Source organism: Nothoprocta perdicaria, unplaced genomic scaffold (genome assembly GCF_003342845.1).
Source record: "Nothoprocta perdicaria isolate Ctin4 unplaced genomic scaffold, notPer1 scaffold_77, whole genome shotgun sequence".
In the NCBI taxonomy this organism is placed as follows: Eukaryota; Metazoa; Chordata; class Aves; order Tinamiformes; family Tinamidae; genus Nothoprocta; species Nothoprocta perdicaria.
This window is the reverse complement of record NW_020456054.1, coordinates 280,616-295,659: the sequence shown is the minus strand read 5'-3', so window position 1 is coordinate 295,659 and position 15,044 is coordinate 280,616. Positions and strand designations below refer to the sequence as shown.

Genomic DNA, 15,044 nt, shown 5'->3' with positions numbered 1-15,044 from the left:
TTCGTGGCATTCTYAGCTATACACATAAACATCAGTGAAAGCTACCGAAATGTGAGCACTTGTAAGCACCATCACTCTGTGTGCAAAGATGTACCCAGCTCACTGATAACTCCCCTGCACCTGCCCCAACACTGCACTAGGAGAGGCARGAAATTGTGCTCATGGAATTGTGAATGCCAACAACTAGCGCCTCCATCTTTCATCCTCACCTCTGCAGAAGTAACCTTTATTCCACAAAAAGAGCATAATCCACACCCAAGCATCTTCAGCACGGAAACCAAGACATTTTTGAGATGGGGAATCAGGTAGCTCTCTTTTTGAATCTCTCTCAGCCACATGAAGGGGTAAGTAACAGCGAAGAGCTTTGGGTCAGCATAAGCCAGGTCCCTCCCTTAGGGAACCAGGTGGGTGTTGAGCACTGTGTTTGATTTTAAAACACAGGAACTGGATTAAACAAATGCCTAAAAGATACAAGGTGGGGGGGAGATTTAATTCTGAAAATAGCACATAAATCAAAGACTGTATGCATGAAACTGAAAAAAGATAAAGTAGTAGGGTTCACACAAAAACAGTAAACAGACACAGTGACATTTCAAAACAGGCACTAAGCAACACCTTTAAGGAATAATAAAAGCAATAACGAAATGAGGAAGGTAAATAGTAAGTAGGTGAAAAATTCTGCAAACATAACAAAGGTGAGTTCCTCAAGAAAACAAGTTTGCAGCTGAAAGCTATCACCTTCACTACCTTACTCTTSTACAAATAACTTACTGTCATCCCTACAGACGCTGACTATTCTTTGAAGCACATTTGTCTGCTCCGGGCACATTTCTTCGTAATGACTTAGTTTCTTTCAATATCTACCTGTTTACCTTCAGTTTTTCATATTCTCCATTGCATCACTACCCGTGGATTTTTAAAACATACTGTGAATAAGGCCCCTAATATTTCAAGAAACTGTTTAGAAACTGTATTATTTTGCAACTGCTGATTTCTTACAATGTTTACTCCAGACTACCTATAATTTTATATAGTGTTCTTCTTAAAGACACGGTGATGCGCAGGACAAGAGACAGCAGTTAACTCTAGATGGAATAGCGGAAATTCAGATCAGATACAAATAATGGTTTTTGTTGTTTTTAAACCATGAGACAGGTCAAGCCCTGGAAGAGGTTACACAAAATGTTGTTAAATTTCCATCCTTGGAGATYCCAAATTCAGGTGAGTAAGGCCCTCAGAAACCTGCTCTAATTGGACTTGCTTTTGGCAGGTGGTTGGACTAGATCTTCAGAAACCCTTTCCAACCTAGTTCTTCTATGAGTCTTTGTCCTCACCATTAAGAAAATATGCCTGTATAGGCCGTTATTTAAATAACTTTCTCCTACATACGATACACCTTCATATATTTAAAAATTCTCCTTTGTCATTGATATKGATTTCTTTCTGAGTTTTATCTGTATTCCGAAATTCATGACTGATACAATTTATCAGACTCAGAAATAACATTTAACAGATACAAATTCTGACTGTACCACACATCTGTATTCATGGGAAATAGAATAGTTCAGAAAATTTGAAATAGTGTTTCTAAGTAAGTACCCTTATGCCACTATATTGTAATGTAAAAAGCTCAGAAATATTTATGTGGTAACACTAGTCTGTTYGTTGTGCTTGCCATTTTGTCAAATCTTAATTTGTGTTTAAACCAAGTTTTTTTCAACAATGAAACTTGATTATAATCACAGAGAAGATCAAATATATACTACATGCATACTCAGAATATAAGCAAGTCAAACACACCAGCTTCCACTTCCTAAATTCTCAAGACTACTACTATGAAAAGTAATTTTCATGTATCTAAATTATTATCATAGAGGAATCTCACTCTCTGGGAGCTTAARGAATGTCTTGAAGTCCAAGCATCACTTAGGCAATCATTAAAATAATACATAACTACATATTTGTCAATTATATACTAAAAGGTGATTGAAGATTTCAGAAAATAACKGCAAAATGAAGAGATCCTCCAACAATTCAGTATATGAGTAGGTGAAATGAAGCATTCCAATACAAAATAGTAATTCTAGAAATTGGTGATATTGAAGGGAGATTAAGACTCCACATCCATGATGTCATTCACATTGCGATCATCTCAGTAATGAMAGAGGACTGAGTTCAGCACCGCGTGCCTGTATGGAATAACCTTCAGGATGAAGAGACTCTTCAGAAACGGGCTCTGAAGAATAAGGATACGTAAAGTCCAAGACGTAAAGTCCAAGACAAGCAGTTTAGTCAGGAATGCCTCCAGCATCTCAGCTGCCTGCCCCATCCTGATTCAAAACACTCTTCCATTTCACACCAGGCAGGTGCAAGAAGCAAAGATGTGACTGAGCACACAGGTCCTTTCTCAGAGGCTGATCCGCGGTCCTGCTAAGCTTGGGGATAACCTTAGAAAGAATAAAGAGGCTGCCCACCTCCAACAAGTTAACACTGTCAGCTCTTTGGAGATGTCTTGCAATCATAGGTGTTCACTGCGGTCATTAACATCGTTGGTGTAAGATTTCAGAATCCACATCCTTGAAGTCCAAACAAAACCCAAAATACTAGGGAAATGCAGAATAAGACTATGTCTCACAAGGATCAACTTATTGGTATGTGACAGGAATCCACTCAGTGTAGCCAAAATCCTAGTCACTTTAAAACCCTCAGTTGTGGCAGACAAATTCTTTGGTGCCTGCCAGCAGAGTGCAAGCCCGCTTGGCACACTTCAGCACGACAAATGAAATGAGGAACATATTCCATTCAAAGCATTCAATCCAATGCTTTGGAAATTGCTAACAAATGCTTGTTGCTTGTATAAACTAAAAAAAAAAACACTTGTAGCTAAACTCTTATCTTGTCCTTGCTATCCTTAACAATGCCATTTTTCTTAGTGATAATTGCTCTGTACTGTAATAGTGGTCAAAGACTGCATTAAGAATAAATGTCTCCATGCTTGATGTTACACAAACAAGCAAGGCTGGAAAAGAAAAGGTCAAAGGCGAAAGGACAAGAAAAGATTCCCATCAAAGAATATTCAAAGCAAGAGGGACTATTCTGGAGCCTTTTGATTCACTAGAAGTTCTAGAAGAGATCTACTAACTACAGCCTCAAATTGATACGTAGTAATAGTAGTTTGATTTGTAACAAAACTGCCCTTTGCTATTCACTTTCTGAGACTTATGCTGCTTACACTGGCCTGTCCTAAAGCAGTACAGTAGCAGAAGCTGCTGTAAATGGGATGAATTTGGATGAAAACTTGATATTATGAAAACTATCACAAACATCACAATCCATCAAGGAACATTTTTGAGTCATTTAGTTTTAGGAGAAACTACCAAAGGAATAGTCAAAAGAGTGAAAAGCTTGGAGAAGACACGGATTCTTTAAAAATCACCTTATGCAAGGTCCCAAGCACATGCACACAACCTGCCAGACAAAGTCTGGAAAGGCCAAAGAAATTTTAAGACAGTTAGCACAGAAGGCTATTAGGAGAAGTGATCCTTCCAAAATTTGGGGCTTATCCAAACAAGGAAAAAAAAAAAAAGGATGACTTCTGGTAAGTTACAGTAAGGTAAATTTTCATGGAATAATGTACAGAGGCAGAAATATATCAGTAGAAAGGATACTGCCACAGACTTACTCTAAATTTAAGCTTTTGTATCATGTTCACTGTAATTAGAGAGATATTTACTCCAGATTCCCACTTTATGGAGAATGAACTATGGAGAATCCACTTCAATGGATATCATCAAAAAAAAAAAAAAAAAAAAAAAACAGTTGTAAAGTAAATCACAAAACAGTAACGAATTTATGAATCAGATAATATTCGGTATAAAGTCCTCAAAAAAATGAAGCATAAAGTACCTATTAAATGTAAGATATAGTCACTCACCAGTAGAACAGAAGATGGTAAATATAATGACGACTTATTTATTTATTAAGGAACCTGATTAATCAACTGCACAAATTCAYAGTATAAACAAAATTGGCAAGGATATGAATAAATTATAATATACAACGTGGAAAAGTCAGAGAGACTTTCATAAAGGGAAGTCATGATGGAGGATGATGAAGCAGTGGAAAAGGCAACCTAAAAGGATGGGGAAGAAACTCACTGGAAATCTGTCAAAAGATATCTAGATAAAAAAAGTCGTAATAATATGTAAGCTTACTCAAGACAAAAGGCACTACATGAATTTTAAATTTACCTTCTTAACCACAGACAGGTATCTATCATGTTCAAGGCAGCTTGAGAGATTTGCACACATCATTACTTCCATCATTACAAATCAGATTCTTTTATATTTGCCAGCCACAATTTGAGTCTATCAGAGATACATATATTTAAGCCTGCTTTCTCTGCGTTCCTTAGCTTAAAGATTAAAAAAGTATGATTTTCTCCTATCYACCAGCATATTAAGATAGTATTTAGACTGCATGATATTTGCAATGATCACATTATGAAAAAAATATTCATATATGGAAATAAATTATTCTGGCAAGTGATTTTATAAACAAATAAAAAAATGAGTATACTAACTTACAAAACAAGTGTTTCCATAAAAGACTAGTCTAAGAAGTCTGCAATATTATCAGTGAATATCCTATGAATATCTGTCAGAATCTGAGAAAGATACATGTATCACATATAAACATTTCATACAAAATGTTGAATATACTGGTCTGGGGACTGAACTGTTTTCTGCAGTTACCTTCATTCTGCTGGATTTTTAATTTTATAGTCCATCTTTTTAAAAACAAAGCTTACTAGTTTACCTGGATTTACAAAGAAAACCCCAGTATTTGTGTTTTGACGTTTAACCAGCTTTAACCTTATAGTCTTTCTTAATGTATCTAACTTTTGAATGTTTAATATGGTATCTCTGAAGACAAACCGTACTAAGACTTCTCCTAGTGCTTCTTCTCATTGTTTTTTCCAAGGACTTCACATGAAAAATTTTAAAGCACTTTATGAACAACATTTAATCCACTTTCCTTAAAATACATTAATATAAGTATATCGAATGTGCTATATAACACATATGTATATGTACCAATGCATCTCCAATACAGAGATCACTGCTTCAGTGAGAGAACTGTACTTGCATGGGTTTGATAGTAAAATGTGGCATGTGCTTACTTAAAAGCAGTATTAACAAATCCATCTGCAAATCAGAGATTTAATGAAGACCATTTGAAAAGAAGACAGATATCTAAAAATACTTTTAGTAGACATAATTTCCTCTTCAAAGGAAATAGATTTCCTAGCTCGTTATTAAACTTTTATCACTCCATACCTTGTTTGACCGTAAAGATACTCTTCCTCCACAGCGTGCACAGAATTTAGTTTGGCAATATGAACAGTTATGGCCACAGCCATCAGCAAATTTTGTTTTGTGGCAGATGCCACAGGTRGGGGCATCACCCTTCTGCTCCTGCTGCTGCTGGGATTCTTCACCCATCTTCTTCACTTGCTCCTTATACATTTCAAACTGCTGATGTAATTTTCTGCAGAAGAAAAGAGATTATTAACATTTTATTTAAGCCTGTAAATACTTCATAATCAATAAATCAGTCAATCAATTTCAAAACATAAATTAGAGAGAAATACTGTAGTAAAGAAATKACATTTAATTTATGATGTTCCAGAAGCATAACTTGCAAGAATTACTTCTTTTTTGATATAGCTAAGCTGTGGGAGGAGGCCCAACACTAACCACATGCCATCCACACTCCAGCTGCTATGAAGAGGAGTRGCTTTGCTTTAGCATCCATGAAAACAGCAGTAGGAAACACAGGCTGAATGATCCAAGGCCCTCAGGTAGCAGGCAATAAAACAGTTTATAGGTGGGAAAAATAATTGATTTATTCTTCCAACTGTACTTTTACCGAATACCACCAGTCAGATAGAAATATCTTATCCCGTTATAACTTATCCTTATTTATCAGACAGCACTGCACAGGTTATTATTCTAAAATGCTTTACCAATCACCTTTCAAACACAGGACACAAGACCATAACAAACATCCTCAGTTTAACAAGTTACTAGAAATCAAGTGAGCTTCTCTATGGTGTAGGTATTCCCAGGTCACGTCCGTGGAAATACAGATGACTACCCTAGATATCGCTTTCAGAGGCAGTTCTTTAAGAGACATATATGCATGTGTTTTCTAGCCCTGGCAAACAAAAAGGTAATATATTCATAGTTGGTTACCATGTGCATCCACTATTGCCATTAATGCCTCTAGGCATGATACTTTATTCAAATGTTTGAGCCCACATTCAAACACTGTTTAATGTCTACATTTCACAGTCAAAATTGTCTCACTATGATCAATGTTATAGGCTCATGCCAAGTTTTAAGCCATGTATTTAAGCTAAGTTAGGTATTTAACTCCCCGTAGCGCACGTACCGGCACAAGCACAACCAAAAACTGACACATCCCACCCATTCCGTGGAATTGTTGCAAAAAGCTGGAATCCGCCCTTACAAAATCCTGAGTTTATTGCACTTAATTGCACTCTCACAAATCATCCCATTAATTTTCCATCCTCCTGCAATCACTTGTTTGCCTCTTTAATTGGCTCAGACTCCTTGCATTCACCTCCGAAACGTTCCTGATTTTGGCAGCTCTTCTCACAGCCTTTGCCTAGGCCTCTGTCCGACCATTTTGCCATCCCAGCACACTTCCATTTCTGCTTCCAGGCTACAGCTCCTAGGCTTGGAACCAAATTCTTTAATTCCCTGCCAAAATGATTCTCTTCCCCTTCATACCCATTACTTAACACACTCCTTTTCACTCACCCTATCAATCTGAGGTTCCAATATGGATTATTCTTTAGTTATTAGTTAGTCTTTAGTTCTGCTACAGAAGCATCTATTTCTCCTATGCCACCTTTCAGCGGAACAAATCAACACTTAGTGAACCAGGAGCACAAGAATAGTCCCCAAAGTCTCTCTCTCAAGGAAAGCCCATACCAAAATCAGGAATAGTTGTGCCCTGATGTATGAATGGAAGGTCAGCAACTGCCCTTCTGAAATTAATGGAAGGAAACTCATCTTGAGAGTCAGGCGCTCTTAAAAGAAGAGTGATATTAACAGCGATACAGAACTATGATATTAACCTCTCCATTTCAGTAAATGCAGAATTTGAAATATCAAATGTTGAATCTGAGGAATGAATATCTCGTAGATGAGCCTGGAGTTACAGAAAGCAGTTGAAATTCAGATTAATCTTTAGAAAGCCTATTTTCTATTCTCATAACATGGAAGTAGACTCAAAGTTTACAAAGAAAAAAAGGAAAAAATGTCTACATAAATATGTCTCTTGTACCATTACTTGATAGGCATGTTGCTGGTCAGATTGTAAATGTTTCTGTGTCAGATGATGTCTTTGAATTTCAGTATTCGAGGCATATACACATTTTTGATACTGGACAATGTAAATCTTTCATCAGTCGACAATGAAGATAGATCTTCAAATTACTGATGTCACATAAGCAAAGACATAACCTGTACGCCTCATYAGACAATCCACGTTTCACATAACATTATGCATGATTTTCAAGAACGAGAAATTGCACAAGTATTTTTTAAAATATAAATTATTTTATGGAAACTTTATTTCTTTTAATTTGTAATTCTGCCTCTTTATTACCAGAATTTTTAAAAATTTGACAGTATTCTCAACACACATCGCAGCATTACAGTGAAGGTCTAATACCTTCAAAACATTCCTGACTATAAAAATAAGTATGCCTCATTAGCAGAGGATGGAATATCTGCTGATTCCTGCCATATGAAGATCCCACTAATAGCCAGGGCTGAATGAATGCTTTCCTTTCATCAGCAGCATCTTTCATACCCCAAAAAGCTGCTACTTACCAAACAAAAGGTGTTGGCCAATGTGGGTCTTGGCCAGCTGAAATTTTGGAGAGAGAGGAAGGAAATGTCTCTGTGGATTGAACCAGAGCGCTCTCCTCCTTCTGCCAGTTTGTCACCACCACTTGAAATTTCCTATGTTGTTTTTCTCTTTTTTTCCAGCTGAAAAGCCTAAATCTACAGCAAGTCTTCTCACACACACTGCTGCTATTACAAATATATCTTCTTGCAGTAGCCGGAGAGCTCCACACATTGAGTACATCTGGATGCACCAACAACTGAGCAAGTCTACAGAACAGAAACACASCCACGGAGCACAGAAGCAGACAGACCTCTGCTCAGATCAGGTAGAGCCCCTTTTACACTACGCTCATGGCAGGTGGGGTGGAGAACAGTATCATAACTTAAACTTGCCTAAATGCTATAAAAATGTACTATAATATATAGCTTTTAATCACCTGCAACAGGATTCTGGCAACACTGACAGAAGAAATTAACTTGTGGTGACCTGTACCATGTTAAGTTACATCGGCATTAAAATTCAGTTTTCCTATTAGCATTCTGGGGAAAAAAAAGTGCTACAAATTTCCAACTGTTTTACACATGAAAGTTTCTGTTGTCAGTCTTAGTTATTATAGGGTTATATTCAGGGTCTACGTGTTTGTATAGGAACATGATTATCWGCAGCATTATTGATCAAGATAAGAAAATAAAGTTCATACCCTTCTCAGAGAGGTAAATTAGACTTCACACTCTGGAGTTTATGAAATAGTAGGAAAGATATTAAAATGGAAACACTAAGCAAGGAATTGAAAGTGCAAGAGAGAGATTCATTTTGTTCARAATTATCTTTTCAGATATTTCTGTATTTTTTCAGATAAGAATATTAAAAAGTACACATGGATCCTAAGATATCGCAAAGAACAACCTTCTGGAGGAAATTAAATTGGAAAACTAGCTTCTTTAATATAGAAATCTATCCTTTCTGTATTCCAGATGCAAATAAATGAGACAAAGCGTTTTCATCAGAAACATCAGAGACTCTTTATCAAGACAAATGCTACCACATTAAATAAACTAAAAATTACCTCAAACAATATTATGTTATTTCCCATGTTTGCCCACATATATGGCAAGAATTGTTGGGATCTGTTATTTTCTGGAAAGTTCCCCTAACAATATACGTTATATTATACCCTAGAGAAGTTACAGGAGCTAAAGGCAGCTCCCTGTCTGCACCTTGGTASCCAGGAGGCTGGAGGCTCCTTCTGTGCACCTGGAAGCTGTTCCAAGACCTCAGAATGCAGGAATGCTGCCCTACTGGGAATTTATGGATTAAGTGGCTTCTTCTACCTTCTCCCTGGTTCCGCAGGGCTTCCCTGAGGAATGTTCTTTGGTGAATGAAGCAGGACAAGAGTTGCTAATAAGAAAGAGCTGAATGAAGGCTGGCACCTTTCCACACCTTACCCTGACAGCAGTATGGAATTGGTAGTCAGCAGTCTGGCCCCTTTCCATCAATAAAACGTGTAATCTCTAAAACTTTGCTTGCCTTTTAATTTTGCCAAACGGCGTGTTCCTGATTTAAAGCATGTTATCTATGCTGAGCCTTAAGTTTATTTTAGGTTAGGTTGAGTTTTGCTGCTTCCTTGTAATTTACAGCCTTTGTTTTCATGATTATTTTCTCACCAGTTTCGTTGATGCATAAAAAGCATAAGCCTTTTGGCAACTCTTAAGCCTCATATACTGAAATAATTTCACTTGTGTTTCCTCTTGGGCACAAGTATCTATGTAAGGTCACCACAACTTTTTCCTCAAAGCACTAACTTTTCAAGGTTATATACAAAACTCTTCTAAATAATTTAGTGTCTGCCAAACTAGTTATATCAGTACAATAAAAGGTTTTATCAGTATTTTCTATTTCAAGAAAAGCATTACACACACTGACATCTGCCAAAAAAAAAAACACAGAAGACAAAATCTAACAAATTATCACCTAGATTGCACTCAATATATATTCAACTGACTGAGCAGAACCACTTGACTTAAATAGGCATCCCTGAAACAGAATATTAAGTATTCAGTTTAGGCAGTCCATAAAAAAATTATCTGATCTACTTTACAGGTCGGCATATAATATATATAAAATATGTATATATTTATAGGTCAGTATATCAAATCAATGTATTATTTCCTTAATTGTCTACCCTGCAAGGGTTTAAACCAATTATTAAACTAATAACACCAGTAAGTATTTACAGTAATGTAGTATATACAAAATTTTCAGTTAAAACTGTGTAAATGGCTTTTATAAAATGTGGTGCTCTGCAGACTCCGCTGTGCCCCACTTGTCTGACGTCACCGCCTGAGGGGGCTCAGGGATTCAGCAGCGGGGACGGGAGCAGCCGGTATCACGGCAAACTTCCGAGGTTGGAACTGATGTTGGGAATCCCAAGCGTCCGATTTCCAGTGCCCATGCACCAGGGGGCTACTCTGCAAGAGCCCTACTAAGTTCCCCTAAAGACTCTTTTTGGATTGTAAAGTGTCCTTAGGCTTTTACATAGAGCATGTCTGGTTATCACAAGCAATCCTTCCTAAGAGAGCAGACTGATCTGTTAAGGTCAAGAAAGACCTTCTATTGGGACATTTGCTTTGGTCTGCAAGGAAGCAGTTCATTAAATCTGGCTCGTTCTTGACTCTCCACAGCTTTCTGGAAACGAGAATTCTGGTCAAAGTATGGACATCCATAGACCTCTGGTAAGACATGGGCTATTACTGAAAGTAAGAAATTCAAATTCAGTTATCTGCTCTTACTGCTGTGCAGAAGATCCTTCAGTTCTTGTTTCTCTACTGTCCTCCAGAACTGCCCCMCTAAATTTTCAGTATTTTACCAACAAAATGCATTAACAGTGACGTGGTTCTGCAACCACCGCTGCTTTCCAAAGGTTCCCACTTAATATTTCTGAGATTTCCAAAGCTGCTTAAAATGTCCCAGTAGAATGGGGACAGATAAGAAAGCACCCAGGGCACCAAAGCTGGAAGTCAGAGTAGCAGCCACTTCTCCCTCTCCTGGCTATGGCTCTCTCCAAGTTTGGAACTCACTGCAGCTTCTGCCTCCTTCTGCTGTTCCAGATGCAGGGTACGAATGTGGCTGGAATCCAGGCATCAGAAAGGGTTTGTTCACTCTCAGGTCTGCCAAGAATATTCATTCAAGCTTTTTCTTTTTCCCTGCCTGATGACAATTATTTGGAAACAGGCAAAACATTCTTTCTTGTACAAATATTGTATTTATCGCCTAATGCTTTCTGTTTTCACAATAGTGCTAGCTAAACTAGCACTAAGTAAACCCTTATCTTTTCCCAAATGAATACTATTCTTGCACACACAACCCCATGTGTTGGTAGAGCCTGGGAACCAACTTCATGACCAGTAGCTCTGTCACAAGAACCTGAGAGATGGGTGGACATCAGCCCAGCTTAATTTGGTATTTGCTTGAAATGAGAGCTGCATTTTACTCTTTACGTGCCCTGAATCCCAGTTTTCCACAACCTACGCAAAGACACTACCTGGCAAGCTCATCTCAAACATCACATACTCTCTGCTATGGGAGCTGTTGCATTTTGCACAAATAGTTTGAAACACTTTTTAATTCCTTGTAGTGAAGCATGTGGGGGACAATGAGACTTCCACTCTGCCTTGTGTCATGTCTTTTTCTCTGTTTATTTGAACTTCCTCACAAAATGGCAAATATTTTTCTSACAGTACCCTTACTATGTCATAATATTCATTATATATGTATATTACACTTAAGTTTATGTACGACATGTAAGTTTAACTGAAACTGGCAGGATTGCCTTACCTGTCTTTTTTTTCTTTTTTTCTATTTATAGTGCTCAGTATTGAATAAAATTACAAACTCTGTTTATGGACCAAGCGAGGCCCSCTTCGCTGGCAGCGCACCAGCGAGCAGCGGCTTTTCAGCGCAACCGTCTGTGCAAGGCTGTAAGAAAAAGTAAACACGGAGTAGAGGAACATATGGCCAATGAAAGGCTGCCCTTAATTAATCCTATGATATTTCTGTGTGGCTTTAAAGATGGTAAGAAGAAGATAAACAATCCGGATATAAGGGGAAGAGAAGCTGGTAACTCCTGTCTGCACCTGGTATTTCACAGAGTCACAGAATGGCTGAGGTTGGAAGGGACCTCTAGAGACCATCTGGTCCAACYYCCTGCTCCAGCAGGGACACCCAGAGCACGGGGCACAGGGCGGCATCCAGGCGGGTTTGGAGACCTCCAGAGAAGGAGACTCCACAGCCTCCCTGGGCAGCCTGTGCCAGGGCTCTGGCACCCTCACAGGGAAGAAGTTCCTCCTCACATGKRGATGGAACTGCCTGGGTTTCCACTTAGACCCTTTACCCCTTGTCCTGTCACTGGCCACCACTGAGAAGAGCTTGGCCCCTTCCTCCCTGCATTCACCCTTCATGAACTTGTACATGTTAATCAGATCCCCTCTCATTCTCCAACCTAAACAGGCCCAGCTCACTCAGTCTCTCCTCATACAAGAGATGTTCCAGTCCCTTAACCATCTTTGTTGCTCTCCACTGGATTTCCAGGTTTCTGCAGAACAGAAAGGTATTCCAAGGTATTTCCAGGTTTTTCTAGGGATTTCTAGGTATTTTCAAGGTATTTTCTAGGTATTTTCTAGGTTTTTCTTGGTATTTCTTGGTATTTCTTGTTTTCTGCAGAACAACTTACATCTTTTCTGTCGTGTACACTTGCACAGTCTGAGCTAATTGCAAAAATTAATTTGAGAAGTGATATCCTTGTGGCAAACTGTATCTTATTGTTTGTTTAAAATACTCTTTAGATGAGTTCACTATACTTTTACAACTGTAATGTATAAGAACCTAGAAAGTCCCAATTATAGCAATGTATGAATGCTAGAATACAGCAACAAAACAAAATTAATCACCAACTTTTGCAACACTTATTTTCAGCCAAAATAAGTGARAGGGGCATTTAAAGAACAAAGAAAATGCCACATTTCTCCAATACTTCTTCCAATACTTTGAATTTCTCTATTCAAATCATTCAGAGAAAGCTCCTAATTTCTCTGTAACTGGCAATTCTGAGATTAGCTGCTTACRAATAAAGAAAGTTCCTTCATAACCTCACTTAGAAATTAACGTAACCCTTTGGGTATCTACACAGATCTTAGGCATTTTAATTCAACAGAACTGTGGACAACCTGATCATCCTTTTCTGGATCTTACTGAAAACTGTTAAGTTGTAGCAGAAGGCTCCTCAGCCTTCATACTCATATAGATAGTACAGCAGGTAAATTAAATCCACACTGCTATATATAGTAGCAGTAGTGCTCCCTCCTTCCACTCTTTCTCTCACCTTGCAATCAGGGGAATCTCTACCTCTCACCAGGTGATTTTATGGCTCATCCATATTAACAGTGTGTCTGAAGATGCAAATAGCATCRCCCAGCACAGGCCTCCCTCTCGTATAAGACATCCTGCATATCTGYCCTGTCATTTCTGATAGGCAAAGAGAAGCTTCCAGTGCCTGACTGAGAGCAGGAAACTCTCCAAGTTCTTTCCAAAGCTGCATAACTCAACTAAAAATACCTTATCTGCAGCTCCCCGGGCCTTGTCCCTGTGTTTGCAATCAACATCATCCCAACAGGGTTGCTTTGGTAAAATGCTGAAGCCACGAAGTGCTAATCCCCTGCTGACAACGAAGATCAGGACCCAGTACTTGAACTTCCAGTCAAAGTAGCCTGGCAGAAAGTGTATGACTCAGAGCGCAGGAAGAGTTTCTTAAAGATAGGCATTTTTATTGTCACTGCATATATATGCTGTCCCAGCTATAGTAAGCACAAGACATCTCAACTAAAATTAAATATACCAATTTCTGGTACATTTTTTGTACCAATTTCTTATGAAATGAGGTTTATATACTGTCATTCTCTGTGTCCTGCATATCCAGCTACTTTCAGCCCCACTTATCAATTTCAACCAAATCTGATGAGAAAGAAAACGGGTCTCCAAGACGACTGCATTGCAAGTTTGGATAGAAAGCCCCTGTCATAGGTGAGAAATCTTGGAACTGCCTGTCTCTGGGTACAGATGCATCGTGAGCTCAAGCTTCAATGAATACTGCAAAACACACAGAACTTCTCAATTGAGATAAAGATCCTGTGATAAGAGACAGTGTTTGAGTCTTCAGCTGTACTGGAATCATTATATGATTATGTACTGCTGTTGTCAAGTGCTTCAAACAAGGAGTATTGAGGTTTGGGGAAACTCTGCATCAGCACCATGTGTCAAAGCCTTCCTATTCAGTCTCGTTGGGCTGCTGACCATGRCCTGTCCCTAATTTCTGTGGGAGAAAGCACAAAGGATGCATAACTAAGTAGCATGGATACTGCTGTAAACTAATTTTGGTACAATGTATCATTTAAAAACATGACACTTAAATATGACTGTTTGCAACAGCTCAGGTCAAGGAAAAGCTCACCAAGCCACCAAAGTYGATGAGCTGCAAGACACAAATTGCTAGGTAGAAAGGATTATCCTCCGCTACTTAAGAGTTCCTGGCTAAACAGAAGGCMAGTAACATTTTACGGCTTATTTTGTAACCAAACGCTATTATATAAACTAAAATTAGGGGGAAAAATAACTAAAATTCCAAAGATTGCACCATCTCCATTAGCAGTCAAGCTGCCAAATATCTTTCATGGAAATGGAGTAAATTTTTTTTGAAGCATTTCAGTATTTTGCTGTCCCACCAGGGGTCAATTCGCGGTTCTCTGGATTCAGCACAATGCACCCAGGCTGCAGCCGGGCGCGCAGGTGCCTGCCGCTGCCGCAGCCCCGCAGCCAATGCCGCCGAGGGCCCTTGTGCGAGTCCCACACCCACCTGCGCGTGGAGGCAACGCAGCTTTCCTCCCCCACACAAAAACTCCTTTCGGAAATTTTTTTCTTTTCCTTTACTGTGTGCAGTTCTGGGCWCCCCAGTATAAGAGGGACGTGGAGCTTCTGGAGAGGGTCCAGAGAAGGGCAACCAGGATGATTAAGGGAATGGAACATCTCTCGTATGAAGAGAGGCTGAG

The 15,044-nt window shown here is 38.7% G+C and overlaps 1 protein-coding gene across 7 annotated transcripts in view; it reads right to left on the bottom strand.

Moving 5' to 3' along the window:
• Positions 1–5,381, bottom strand: part of RIMS2 (regulating synaptic membrane exocytosis 2) — a 340,555-nt gene extending 335,174 nt beyond the window's left edge. For all 7 annotated transcript variants that reach the window (XM_026051612.1, XM_026051613.1, XM_026051614.1 and 4 more), the window contains exon 1: positions 5,340–5,381. The gene's annotated coding sequence lies outside the window, so the exon portion shown is untranslated. The remainder of the gene's footprint in view (positions 1–5,339) is intronic.
• Positions 5,382–15,044: the final 9,663 nt, after the last annotated feature.